The 15174-nt window shown below is 42.5% G+C and overlaps 1 protein-coding gene across 1 annotated transcript in view; it reads right to left on the bottom strand.

Moving 5' to 3' along the window:
* Positions 1–15174, bottom strand: part of LOC117506906 (S-adenosylhomocysteine hydrolase-like protein 1) — a 58526-nt gene that overhangs the window by 21710 nt on the left and 21642 nt on the right. The window lies entirely within an intron of this gene.

Here is a 15174-nt window from a genome sequence, read left to right as displayed (position 1 = left end):
TGACACATTGAGGATTTTCGCCACCACGTTGCATCTCCGTCAGGACTGCAGAAATTTCCCTGCAACAGCGAGACTCGATCACGAGTGGCATTGGCTGACTGTTTTCACATGAGCACCTGAAAAAAAAGAAAAAAGAAAAAAAAAAAAAACACAGAACATTGACATTTTTGTGTTTTCCAAATATACATATGCATGTAAACTGAACAGCCTGTTTTTTTGATCAGAGGAAAGACGAAAAGACAGGAAGCGCATGACGGACTTTTTATCACAGTACCTGAAGGAGACGCTTGGTCTCGATAAGCCCCCTTTATTGGACCGGGCACACCGTACGCTACGTGTGAGACCAGGCGATAATGACCTGCCGAGAGCATTTATCGTTAGATGCCATTATTTTCAGGAGGAGGAAATACTAAGAAAAGCCGGGCAGATGAAACAACTGGCTACGGGGGACGGCGATAGGATCCGCATCCAACAAGACTACACACTGGCAGTAGCCAAGCAGCGGGCAGAGTTCAACGAAGTGCGGAGCCTGTTAAGGAGCTGTGAAGAAATCCGCTATGGTCTGTGGTACCCAGCAGAGCTGAGGATAACGACGCCGGATGGCAAGCGCACAAGCTTTAAAGACCCAAATCAAGCCAAGGATTTCATAATGAAAAACCTGAAGCGTGCAACCTGAAGGTGTGTCACCGGGGAGTGGCGTGCTTTCCGTGGCTTCTCACATCCCGTTTACAGAGGAGTGTTTGGTTGTCTGCATCTGGACTGCCACCACGATGGGGACTTTGTTGAGATAAATAAAGGGCGTCAGCAAAAGCGCAAATTTACCAAACTCTCTGTTTTGGGCTGATGCGGCCTTGATAACACAGTAGGGAGTGGTCAAAAAAAAAAAAAAAAAAAAGTACACAGCTTGAAAGTACACCGTTTATTTTTTGACCACACTTGGGAACCCCCCTCCGAAATTCAATGGTATGTTATTGTATCCAATATGTCACATTTAATTTTATATCTAACTGTTAATATGTTAAGGCCCGGATAATGCCTCTCTGGTTGGGTCGGGGATTTTGATTATGTCTGTTAAGGTTATTTACATAGAGTGAGATATGAATAAGGTGCTAGATTGGAAATTTATTGAGTGTGCACTGTATTTGATTATAGTTAAGATCAGCTGCGGCATATTATTCTGCTATTCATAGAGTTTTGGTGAGACTCGGTCTCATGAGGTAAGCTTTATGTTGTGGGAGAGTGTACAACTGGGGAGTTATGCAGCCTTTTGTTTGGGGAGAGGCCAGCAATGGGATTTTGTGAATGATGTGTTTGATTCTGTGTTTGTGTTTTTGTATTTTCTGCTGTTTTTATGTTTTCTGTTATTGTTTTTTAATTGTACAATGTTTAAACAGAGATCTGTCATCTGGAAAAGGCTCTATGATCAGGCTGTTTTTAGGCAGGCAGCTATTAATGTCATTTCAGACACTAGTATATGGTAACCCCTGGTATTAGTGGCTCAGGGCAGGTAAACATTAAATTTACAAAATGGAACATCAGAGGGCTTAACCATCCAGTGAAGCGTAGTAAGGTGTTTTCTCATTTATCAAAGCTGCAAGCTGACATGGCATTCTTAACTGAAACGCACCTGCTTAATAAGGACCACTCCAGACTTGAGAGGGGGATTCTCTCAGATTTTTCACTCCAAATTTAATGCTAAATGCCGTGGTGCAGCCATTCTCATCCACAGGGATGTGCCGTTTGTACAAACAAATATGATTCAAGATAAAGACGGTCGGTTTATTATTGTTCAAGGACATTTATTGAATCTACCAGTGGTACTGGCCTGTGTTTATGCTCCAAACTGGGATAATGCTAAATTTTTCACTAATTTTTTCTCATCCCTTCCAGAATTAAACAATCAATTGTTCCTCTGGGGAGATTTAAACTGTGTTCTGGACCCCATTTTGGATCGTTCTAGAGCTGTACAGGGAACACTTAGTAAATCAGCAGAGACTTTCCTCCAAACCTATGGGGTGGTTGATGCATGGAGATACAGAAATCCGGTTTCTAGACAGTACTCTTTTTTTCTCTCCAGCGCATAATTCATACTCCAGGATAGACTATTTTTTGGTGGACAAGAAATTCCTCCCCATGCTGAGGTCTACTGAATATGAGAGCATCATTGTCTCTGATCATGGCCCAGTGACAATGGTGCTTTGCTTTCCAGATAACGAACCCCCACAACGCACCTGGAGACTTAACCCACGTCTTTGTCTGATGAAGATTTTGTTAACTTCTTATCCGCCCAAATTGACTTTTTTCTAGAAACAAATCAGTCACCAGATACAAGCCACTCTAACCTGTGGGAAGCAATGAAAGCGTATTTGCGTGGTCAGATAATATCTTATAATGTGAGCATGAACAGAAAACGATCAGCACGCCTTAATGAGTTGATCTCTTTGATAAAGGATGTGGATCATAAAAATTCTGAATCTCCATCTGCAGATCTCTGTAAAGAGAATGGGTTTGCTAACAGAATTCAATACCCTTTCATCTGGAGTAGTTGAGGACCTCCATCTTAAATCTCGCCAAGAACTTTATGAACATGGGGAACAAGCCAGCAAACTATTAAGCCAACAGCTAAGACAATCCGCAGAGGCTGGATTTATAGCAGAGATTAACACTTCAGAGGGGATAACCACTGATCAGAAAAGCATTAAATCAATCAATCAATCAATCAATTTTTTTATATAGCGCCAAATCACAACAAACAGTTGCCCCAAGGCGCTTTATATTGTAAGGCAAGGCCATACAATAATTATGTAAAACCCCAACGGTCAAAACGACCCCCTGTGAGCAAGCACTTGGCTACAGTGGGAAGGAAAAACTCCCTTTTAACAGGAAGAAACCTCCAGCAGAACCAGGCTCAGGGAGGGGCAGTCTTCTGCTGGGACTGGTTGGGGCTGAGGGAGAGAACCAGGAAAAAGACATGCTGTGGAGGGGAGCAGAGATCGATCACTAATGATTAAATGCAGAGTGGTGCATACAGAGCAAAAAGAGAAAGAAACAGTGCATCATGGGAACCCCCCAGCAGTCTACGTCTATAGCAGCATAACTAAGGGATGGTTCAGGGTCACCTGATCCAGCCCTAACTATAAGCTTTAGCAAAAAGGAAAGTTTTAAGCCTAATCTTAAAAGTAGAGAGGGTGTCTGTCTCCCTGATCTGAATTGGGAGCTGGTTCCACAGGAGAGGAGCCTGAAAGCTGAAGGCTCTGCCTCCCATTCTACTCTTACAAACCCTAGGAACTACAAGTAAGCCTGCAGTCTGAGAGCGAAGCGCTCTATTGGGGTGTTATGGTACTACGAGGTCCCTAAGATAAGATGGGACCTGATTATTCAAAACCTTATAAGTAAGAAGAAGAATTTTAAATTCTATTCTAGAATTAACAGGAAGCCAATGAAGAGAGGCCAATATGGGTGAGATATGCTCTCTCCTTCTAGTCCCCGTCAGTACTCTAGCTGCAGCATTTTGAATTAACTGAAGGCTTTTTAGGGAACTTTTAGGACAACCTGATAATAATGAATTACAATAGTCCAGCCTAGAGGAAATAAATGCATGAATTAGTTTTTCAGCATCACTCTGAGACAAGACCTTTCTGATTTTAGAGATATTGCGTAAATGCAAAAAGGCAGTCCTACATATTTGTTTAATATGCGCTTTGAATGACATATCCTGATCAAAAATGACTCCAAGATTTCTCACAGTATTACTAGAGGTCAGGGTAATGCCATCCAGAGTAAGGATCTGGTTAGACACCATGTTTCTAAGATTTGTTTCTAATGAGAATAACTCAGACAGAACAATCGGAGAGAAAGAGTCTAACCAAATACCGGCATCACTGAAAGCAGCCAAAGATAACGATACGTCTTTGGGATGGTTATGAGTAATTTTATCTCTAATAGTTAAAATTTTGTTAGCAAAGAAAGTCATGAAGTCATTACTAGTTAAAGTTAATGGAATACTCAGCTCAATAGAGCTCTGACTCTTTGTCAGCCTGGCTACAGTGCTGAAAAGAAACCTGGGGTTGTTCTTATTTTCTTCAATTAGTGATGAGTAGAAAGATGTCCTAGCTTTACGGAGGGCTTTTTTATAGAGCAACAGACTCTTTTTCCAGGCTAAGTGAAGATCTTCTAAATTAGTGAGACGCCATTTCCTCTCCAACTTACGGGTTATCTGCTTTAAGCTACGAGTTTGTGAGTTATACCACGGAGTCAGACACTTCTGATTTAAAGCTCTCTTTTTCAGAGGAGCTACAGCATCCAAAGTTGTCTTCAATGAGGATGTAAAGCTATTGACGAGATACTCTATCTCCCTTACAGAGTTTAGGTAGCTACTCTGCACTGTGTTGGTATATGGCATTAGAGAACATAAAGAAGGAATCATATCCTTAAACCTAGTTACAGCGCTTTCTGAAAGACTTCTAGTGTAATGAAACTTATTCCCCACTGCTGGGTAGTCCATCAGAGTAAATGTAAATGTTATTAAGAAATGATCAGACAGAAGGGAGTTTTCAGGGAATACTGTTAAGTCTTCTATTTCCATACCATAAGTCAGAACAAGATCTAAGATATGATTAAAGTGGTGGGTGGACTCATTTACTTTTTGAGCAAAGCCAATAGAGTCTAATAATAGATTAAATGCAGTGTTGAGGCTGTCATTCTCAGCATCTGTGTGGATGTTAAAATCGCCCACTATAATTATCTTATCTGAGCTAAGCACTAAGTCAGACAAAAGGTCTGAAAATTCACAGAGAAACTCACAGTAACGACCAGGTGGACGATAGATAATAACAAATAAAACTGGTTTTTGGGACTTCCAATTTGGATGGACAAGACTAAGAGACAAGCTTTCAAATGAATTAAAGCTCTGTCTGGGTTTTGGATTAATTAATAAGCTGGAATGGAAGATTGCTGCTAATCCTCCACCCCGGCCCGTGCTACGAGCATTCTGACAGTTAGTGTGACTCGGGGGTGTTGACTCATTTAAACTAACATATTCATCCTGCTGTAACCAGGTTTCTGTTAGGCAGAATAAATCAATATGTTGATCAATTATTATATCATTTACCAACAGGGACTTAGAAGAGAGAGACCTAATGTTTAATAGACCACATTTAACTGTTTTAGTCTGTGGTGCAGTTGAAGGTGCTATATTATTTTTTCTTTTTTAATTTTTATGCTTAAATAGATTTTTGCTGGTTATTGGTAGTCTGGGAGCAGGCACCGTCTCTACGGGGATGGGGTAATGAGGGGATGGCAGGGGGAGAGAAGCTGCAGAGAGGTGTGTAAGACTACAACTCTGCTTCCTGGTCCCAACCCTGGATAGTCACGGTTTGGAGGATTTAAGAAAATTGGCCAGATTTCTAGAAATGAGAGCTGCTCCATCCAAAGTGGGATGGATGCCGTCTCTCCTAACAAGACCAGGTTTTCCCCAGAAGCTTTGCCAATTATCTATGAAGCCCACCTCATTTTTTGGACACCACTTAGACAGCCAGCAATTCAAGGAGAACATGCGGCTAAACATGTCACTCCCGGTCTGATTGGGGAGGAGTCCAGAGAAAACTACAGAGTCCGACATTGTTTTTGCAAAGTTACACACCGATTTAATGTTAATTTTAGTGACCTCCGATTGGCGTAACCGGGTGTCATTACTGCCGACGTGAATTACAATCTTACCAAATTTACGCTTAGCCTTAGCCAGCAGTTTCAAATTTCCTTCAATGTCGCCTGCTCTGGCCCCCGGAAGACAATTGACTATGGTTGCTGGTGTCGCTAACTTCACATTTCTCAAAACAGAGTCGCCAATAACCAGAGTTTGATCCTCGGCGGGTGTGTCGTCGAGTGGGGAAAAACGGTTAGAGATGTGAACGGGTTGGCGGTGTACACGGGGCTTCTGTTTAGGGCTACGCTTCCTCCTCACAGTCACCCAGTCAGCCTGCTTTCCCGGCTGCTCGGGATCTGCCAGGGGGGAACTAACGGCGGCTAAGCTACCTTGGTCCGCACCGACTACAGGGGCCTTGCTAGCTGTAGAATTTTCCACGGTGCGGAGCCGAGTCTCCAATTCGCCCAGCCTGGCCTCCAAAGCTACGAATAAGCTACACTTATTACAAGTACCATTACTGCTAAAGGAGGCCGAGGAATAACTAAACATTTCACACCCAGAGCAGAAAAGTGTGGGAGAGACAGGAGAAGCCGCCATGCTAAATCGGCTAAGAGCTAGTAGCTACGCTAAGGTAGCGGATTCCTAAAAACACGCAAAGTGAATAATGTGTAAATAATTTAGAGGTGATTCAGCAGAAGGAGTGCTTTAGTTAAGGCACGTAAAGATTACACTGGGAAACAAATCGTAATCTAGATAACTAGACCAATCTAACTGCGCAGATTAAACAGCTAACAGATACAGAAAAACACCGCTGTGCTCCGGAACAGGAAGTGATACAATACCGCAGTGAGAGCCAACCACCAGTAGAGGCAAGCAAGAGCAATTCAGAAAATTCTATGAGCGGTAAGGCTCCGTGGCCGGATGGCTTCCCTATGGAATTTTTAAAAAAATTCTCATTTAAACTAAGCCCTCTTTTAAAAAATGTATATACCAAGGCATTGGATCGTGGGTCTCTGCCTCCTACAATGACCCAGGCCACTATTTCAGTTCTTCTTAAGAAAGGAAAGGACCCTCTGAAGTGAGTCATTTCGGCCTGTGAGTCTACTCTGCTGTGACTACAAAATTTTGGCAAACGTTCTGGCTAATAGATTGGAGTCGGTTATGCATACAGTGATACATGCAGATCAAACTGGTTTTATCACAGGGAGGCAGCTTTCTGGCAACATACGAAGACTTTTCAACAGTGATGCCGGTAACGCGTTAGTAACGCGTTACTCTAATCTGACTTTTTTTAGTAACGAGTAATCTAACGCGTTAATCTTTCCAAATCAGTAATCAGATTAAAGTTACTTCTCCATGTCACTGTGCGTTACTATTATTTTTCATTGTGGGTCGATAACAGCATTAAACTTGGTCTGTGGGCAGGAGGTCGGGGTTCGACTGAACGTCCCACTTTAAGCGAACTGTGAGCTTTTAATCCGCGGTTTTTTGCAGCTGCTCGACTCGTCCTCACCTCTTAAAGCGCGGTGATCAGCACACCTGCACTGAACTTTACAAAGACATTTTTATACTTTTTTTCCTCCTTTATTTAGAATTCTGAGCTGAGCCGCTCTGTATCGTCTCGTTAAAAACAGCTGATCCTCCGCGACGCGTCAACAACTAACACTATTTTCCACTCAAATGCACCTAAACTCTCTTTCTGAGGACCACATGATGTGAAAACGCAATAAAACTTTCTTACCTGTAAATCTGGTCATGTTTTCTGCATAAATAAATGTTATCCATTCTTTGTGCTCAAACGCCAAAGCAGGGGCGAATCTAGATGGAATGGGGGCGTGGGGCAAGGATGTGCCCCCTCCCCCACAACACCCCTAGATTAAAGGTGCAATTTTGAAGCCGTTTTTTACTACAACTAATATTGCTTAAAATAATAAGAATTTCGACAAGTAAAATGTTTAGAGAGAATTTAAATGTTAGAAAAATGTTAGAATTTAATAGTTACCTTTATAAACAATGTAGGCTCGAAATTGCAAGTTTTACTGTTACAGTGCTGTCAACAGTTAAATATGAGGTCAAGAAAGACGTCTTTATTTTACTTTTTATAAAACAAGTATTTATTTTCATTGAAGTCAAGAAAGGGTGACTATAAAGTGAGTTTTGGCAAAACAGGTATCATTGTCATGTTGAGGTGGCAGAGGGTTGTTGTCGGCAGCTGGGAAAAGTAACTAAAAAAGTAAGTAGTAATCTAACTTAGTTACTTTTACAATTGAGTAATCAGTAAAGTAACTAAGTTACTTTTACAATTGAGTAATCAGTAAAGTAACTAAGTTACTTTTTCAAAGTAACTGTGGCAACACTGCTTTTCAATATTCTGTATTCCCCGGAAGCTCCACTTACAGCAGAGGTTTTGCTCTCCCTCGATGCTCACAAAGCATTCAATCGGATTGAGTATAACTATCTTTTTGAAACTCTGGAGAGGTTTGGTTTTGGACCAGCCTTTTGTTCATGGATAAAGATCCTGTATGCCACACCGCAGACCTCTGTACATACTAATAGAATAATCTCCAACTATTTTCCTATAGGTAGGGGGACAAGACAGGGTTGTCCACCGAGTCCACTTCTGTTTGACCTTGCCATTGAACCACTAGCGGTGGCACTTAGGAGTGCCGAAGAGCTTGGAGGGGTTGTTAGGGGGGGGGCCAAACTCACAAACTGTCTTTATACGCGGATGACTTGGTACTTTACCTGTCCAATCCTTGCACCTCTATTCCTAAAGCATTAGAAATTGTCTCTAGTTTCGGAGAGATCTCAGGCTATAGAATCAATCTTACTAAGAGTTTGCTCTTCCCTATTAACGATCAGGCTCGACAGATGTCTTTTGAGGCATATCCATTAAAAGAGACTTGTGACACCTTTACATACACTCAACAAAAATATAAACGCAACACTTTTGGTTTTGCTCCCATTTTGTATGAGATGAACTCAAAGATCTAAAACTTTTTCCACATACACAATATCACCATTTCCCTCAAATATTGTTCACAAACCAGTCTAAATCTGTGATAGTGAGCACTTCTCCTTTGCTGTGATAATCCATCCCACCTCACAGGTGTGCCATATCAAGATGCTGATTAGACACCATGATTAGTGCACAGGTGTGCCTTAGACTGCCCACAATAAAAGGCCACTCTGAAAGGTGCAGTTTTGTCACACAGCACAATGCCACAGATGTCACAAGATTTGAGGGAGCGTGCAATTGGCATGCTGACAGCAGGAATGTCAACCAGAACTGTTGCTCGTGTATTGAATGTTCATTTCTCTACCATAAGCCGTCTCCAAAGGTGTTTCAGAGAATTTGGCAGTACATCCAACCAGCCTCACAACCGCAGACCACGTGTAACCACACCAGCACAGGACCTCCACATCCAGCATGTTCACCTCCAAGATCGTCTGAGACCAGCCACTCAGACAGCTGCTGAAACAATCGGTTTGCATAACCAAAGAATTTCTGCACAAACTGTCAGAAACCATCTCAGGGAAGCTCATCTGCATGCTCGTCGTCCTCATCGGGGTCTCGACCTGACTCCAGTTCGTCATTGTAACCGACTTGAGTGGGCAAATGCTCACATTCGCTGGCGTTTGGCACGTTGGCGAGGTGTTCTCTTCACGGATGAATCCCGGTTCACACTGTCCAGGGCAGATGGCAGACAGCGTGTGTGGCGTTGTGTGGGTGAGCAGTTTTCTGATGTCATTTTTGTGGATCGAGTAGCCCATGGTGGCGGTGGGGTTATGGTATGGGCAGGCGTCTGTTATGGACGAAGAACACAGGTGCATTTTATTGATGGCATTTTGAATGCACAGAGATACTGTGATGAGATCCTGAGGACCATTGTTGTGCCATCCAAGAACATCACCTCATGTTGCAGCAGGATAATGCACGGCCCCATGTTGCAAGGATCTGTACACAATTCTTGGAAGCTGAAAATGTCCCAGTTCTTGCATGTCACCCATTGAGCATGTTTGGGATGCTCTGGACCGGCGTATATGACAGCGTGTACCAGTTCCTGCCAATATCCAGCAACTTCGCACAGCCATTGAAGAGAAGTGGACCAACATTCCACAGGCCACAATTGACAACCTGATCAACTCTATGCAAAGGAGATGTGTTGCACTGCATGAGGCAAATGGTGGTCACACCAGATACTGACTGGTATCCCCCCCCAATAAAACAAAACTGCACCTTTCAGAGTGGCCTTTTATTGTGGACAGTCTAAGGCACACCTGTGCACTAATCATGGTGTCTAATCAGCATCTTGGTATGGCACACCTGTGAGGTGGGATGGATTATCTCAGCAAAGGAGAAGTGTTCACTATCACAGATTTAGACTGGTTTGTGAACAATATTTGAGGGGAATGGTGATATTGTGGATGTGGAAAAAGTTTTAGATCTTTGAGTTCATCTCATACAAAATGGGAGCAAAACCAAAAGTGCTGCGTTTATATTTTTGTTGAGTGTATCTTGGTGTATCAGTAACCCGTAAATACAGTGATCTATTTAAACACAATTTTAAGCCAGCCCTGGAGAGGGCTAAACAGGATCTTATCCGTTGGTCAGCATTGCCTATATCACTTGCTGGCAGGGTTAATTCTGTCAAGATGACAATCATGCCTAGGTTCTTATTCTTGTTCCATACAATACCTGTTTTTATTCCAAAATCTTTTTTCAGAGTTGGATAAATCCATATCCATCTTTATGTGGAATAAGACCATCCCACGAATTAGGAGGGTGCATCTTGAGAAACAGAAAGAGGCTGGAGGCTTAGCATTGCCAAATTTTTTACAATATTACTGGGCAGCCAATATTTATAAACTAGTGTACTGGATCTCTGCTTCTTATGAGGGGGGTGGACCTGTATGGGTTGAAATGGAACAACATTCTGCTCTTCCGGTGTCCCTACCTTCCTTAGTATGTGCACCTCTGCCGCTCAGTAAACAGCGCCTCATGAATAACCCTATTGTGTGTGGCTCACTTAGAATATGGTCCCAGTTTAGGACACACTTCAAAAAAAGACAGGCTATGCCCTCGCTCCCAATTTCGGCCAACGCACTCTTTCCACCCTCACTCATGGATACAGAATTTAAGTTGTGGTTTAGAAATGGCCTGAAACGGGTGAAGGATCTTTTTAGAGATCGTGTGTTCATGTCATTTGAGCAGCTAGTAAATGAGTATAATATCCCTGGTTCACATTATTTCAGATACCAGCAGGTGCGTGTCTTTGTTCGGAAACATTTTCCTTCCTTTCTGTTACTCTCACCAAATGACTGGATGGATGAGTGGTTGGAGGGGGATCTAATTTTAAATCAAAGGGGAGGAGTGAGCAGATTATATGAGGATATTCAGATCATCGCTTCCCCATCACTCAGCCATGTTAGGGCGGGGTGGGAGGAGGAACTAGGGTTCGATTTGTCGGATGCCTCCTGGCAAAGCGCAATCAGGAGAATACACTCAATTTCAACTTGTATCAGACATGGTCTGCTCCAGTTTAAGGTGCTCCACAGGCTTCATTTATCTAAGAGTAGGTTTGCCAGGATTTATCCAGATGTCGATCCAACTTGCTCCTGATGTTGTCAGGCTCCGGCTACTCTCTGTCATATGTTCTGGGCTTGCCCAAAGTTGATACAGTTCTGGTCATTAATTTTTGATACCTTTTCTTATATGTGCAATAGAGAGATAATGTTGGGAAAGTGTAAGTACACGGACCCACAACAGGGGGCGCAAATGAACGGACAATGGAATAGGTCAAATAACACACTTTACTGTTGTGAATACGCACAACAAGGACAACAGATCACAATAAAGGGACAAAGTCAAATTCACACAGGTGTCGTGTGGGCAGGCTCGAAGATAGGAGACACCTCTCCAAAGTAGAACCGGAACCACACGGTTTCCTCCGCCACCAGACCCCGGGAATACTGGAGCCGCCAAGTCCCGAACTCCCAGGTGGCCACTGCCTCCGCGTGTCGGACCTGGTACTGCTGGCGAGGAATAAAGAACAGTTAAAAGAGGGCGCGTTCGCACCCAGGAATCCGAACGACAGGTAAGCTACCTCCACCTCTCGTTGGGAAGTTCTCTCAGAGTAATGCACAAGTTACAAAGATCACTGTTAATCAGCTAGCAGAGTACGTTACCTTCTCGGTAGAAACAAGATCTCGGCAAAGAGGTGGAGACGTCGTCCTGCTGATGTACTCCTGCCGATCAGATGATTGGTAACAGCTGTTGCGGGTGATGCGTGACAGCTGTCACCCTGGCTGCTCCTGTGAGGCGGCTGCGCCCTCTGGTGCCTGGAGCCCGCACTCCAGACAGGGCGCCCTCTGGTGGTGGGCCAGCAGTACCTCCTCTTCTGGCGGCCCACACAACAGATAAGCCCTGTTCCTGAAACTGCAATATTTGGTGTGGTTCCTGCTGGAATGGCGATATCTGGGGCACAATCGGACGCCATTGCTTTTGCATCTTTATTGGCCAGATGTCTTATTTTGCATAATTGGAAATAAGATATGCCTCCTACACACAGGTGCTGGGTTCAGGATGTAATGGCACAGTTGAAAATGGAAAAGCTGAAACACACGATCAGGGGATCAACTCAGAGATTTTATAAGGTCTGGCAGCCATTTTTAAATTATTTTACCCTACAATTTGATGCTGGAGACACTGGGACATAATGGATTCACAGGCTCTGTAACTTTGGAACATTTTTTTTTTTTGCTATTGTAATTGTCATTTCATTGTTGTATGTGTTGGGGTTGATGCTTTGGGGATTTGTTAGTTGTTGTATAACTGTTTACAATTCAAAACCCAATAAAAATATTTGAATAATAACTCGGAGGCTGTAAATTCAAATTCTCAGATGGGTAACGAAATGTCTAAATCCTTGTTCAGTGTAATTTTATGGTAAAAAAAAAAAAAACAAAAAAAAACAAAGACAACATGTGGAAAAAGCTTTTTTTTTCTTCAAGAATATGTAAAAACTTCATGGCGTGGCAGGGACACTTTAATGGAAATACATTGCGATCAGACGGGACATTTTATCCGATGTGAACGAAGAATCCGTTATACAAAATCCGTTATATACGGTGTCTATTACATGGAAAACAATACAAAAACACTGGAACTTTTTTGTCCGGTCACTGCGAATATCAGGTTTATACGATCACGGTTTAGGTGAGTTTTACTACATGGGACTGAACAAATAAATTTATCTCTCAAAACTTTGACAATGATGTTGGCTTCCATCCCACATGGCTGATTTTATTGTCCCAAATGTTTCTTCTGTTCAGATCTGAAGGGAACCTGTACAACTTGAAGCCTTTGTTGTGTCTATTTGTGCCTCCAAATGCACAGCAACCCGGCATTTTCAGCAAATAAATAAAATAGCTGGATTTACATGCAGACAGATTAACAGCGATGATATTTTGAACCCAAGATGGCACTGAGTCACGTGATTTTTTTTTTTTTTGACTCGTCATGTTGCCACTCTCTCAATTAAGGCACTCTAATAAAGGGGGAGCTATAGCGCCCCCTAGCGCTGTCCATGTTAAGTCAAATGTCACATTGCCAAAGCCCTTACGGTTTTCCACCTCACAGGTACAGTGGGGTAAAAAAGTATTTAGTCAGTCCCTAATTGTGCACGTTCTCCTACTTAGAAAGATGAGAGAGGTCTGTAATTTTCATCATAGGTACACTTCAACTATGAGAGACAAAATGAGGAAAAAAAATCCAGGAAATCAAATTGTAGGATTTTTTATTTTTTTTGTAAATTATGGTGGAAAATAAGTATCTGGTCAATAACAAAAGTTCAACTCAATACTTTGTAACGTAATCTTTCTTGGGAATGACAGAGGTCAAACGTTTCCTGTATGTCTTCACCAGGTTTGCACACACTGTAGCTGGTATTTTGGCCCATTCCTCCATGCAGAGCTCCTCTAGAGCAGTTATGTCGCTGGGCAACACGGACTTTCAACTCCCTCAACAAATTTTCTATGGGGTTGAGGTCTGGAGACTGGCTTGGCCACTCAAGGACCTTGAAATGCTTTTTATAGAGCCACTCCTTCATTGCCTGAGCGGTGTGTTTGGGATCATTGTCATGCTGGAAGACCCAGCCACGTTGCATCTTCAATGCTCTCACCGATGGAAGGAGGTTTTGACTTAAAATCTCACAATACATGACCATGTTCATTCTTCCCTTAACACAGATTAGTCATCCTGTCCCCTTTGTAGAAAAACAGCCCCAAAGCATGATGTTTCCACCCCCATGCTTCACAGTAGATATGGTGTTCTTGGGATGCAACTCAGCATTCTTCTTCCTCCAAACATGACAAGATGAGTTTTTACCAAAAAGTTCTATTTTAGTTTCATCTGACCACATGATATTCTCCCAATCCTCTTCTGGATCATCATATGAGTCCCTCTCTGTATAGTGTGTAGCCTTTGTTACTTTGGTCCCAGCTCTCTGCAGGTCATTCATCAGGTCCCTCTGTGTAGTTCTGGGATTTTTGTTCACCGTTCTCGTGATCATTTTGACCCCACGGGATGAGATCTTGCATGGAGCCCCAGATCGAGGGAGATTATCAATGGTCTTGTATGTCTTCCATTTTCTGACAACTGCTCCCACAGTTGATTTATTCACACCAACCTGTTTGCCGATTGTAGCTTCACTCTTCCCAGCCTGGTGCAGGTCTACAATGTTCTTCCTGGTGTCCTTCAACAGCTCTTTGGTCTTGGCCATGGTTGAGTTTGGAGTCTGACTGTTTGAGGCTGTGGATAGGTGTCTTTTATACAGATAAGTTCAAAGAGGTGCCAGTAATACAGGTAACAAGTGGAGGACAGAAGAGCTTCTTAAAGAAGAAGTTATAGGTCTGTGAGAGCCAGACATCTTGCTTGTTTGTGGGTGACCAAATACTTATTTTCCACCATAATTTACAAATAAATTCTTAAAAAATCCTACAATTTGATTTCCTGGATTTTTTTTCCTCATTTTGTCTCTCATAGTTGAAGTGTACCTATGATGAAAATTACAGACCTCTCTCATCTTTCTAAGTCAGAGAACTTGCACAATCAGGGACTGACTAAATACTTTTTTGCCCCACTGTACTACTGCCTCATGTAAACAAAGAAGAAACAATGACAAAAAGAAATTATGTGATTCACAATAAAATATTTCATGAACATGCTACTGATTATTCAGATTTATGTTCATCAGTCCTATATTGTTAAATTAATAAATTACAATAAGGGACTACTAACTGACTGCAAGGTCTGTATGAGGAAATATCAGACAGAGGTGTAAGTACGAACGGAGCGACAGCGAGGTCCGTGAGAAAAACACAGAGGTCTGATATTCCTGTACAGACCGAGCAAGTGAGGTCAATAATTAGTTTATTATATGGCTATTTTATATATATAAAAACACGTGAACGCCCGAATATGAAAGCTGCTGACAGCTTGTAGACAGAGCTCATAGTCAGAGCGGAAG

This window comes from Thalassophryne amazonica, chromosome 3, assembly GCF_902500255.1.
Source record: "Thalassophryne amazonica chromosome 3, fThaAma1.1, whole genome shotgun sequence".
In the NCBI taxonomy this organism is placed as follows: Eukaryota; Metazoa; Chordata; class Actinopteri; order Batrachoidiformes; family Batrachoididae; genus Thalassophryne; species Thalassophryne amazonica.
The sequence above is the reverse complement of the archived record's forward strand: the minus strand, read 5'-3'. Positions and strand labels throughout refer to the sequence as shown.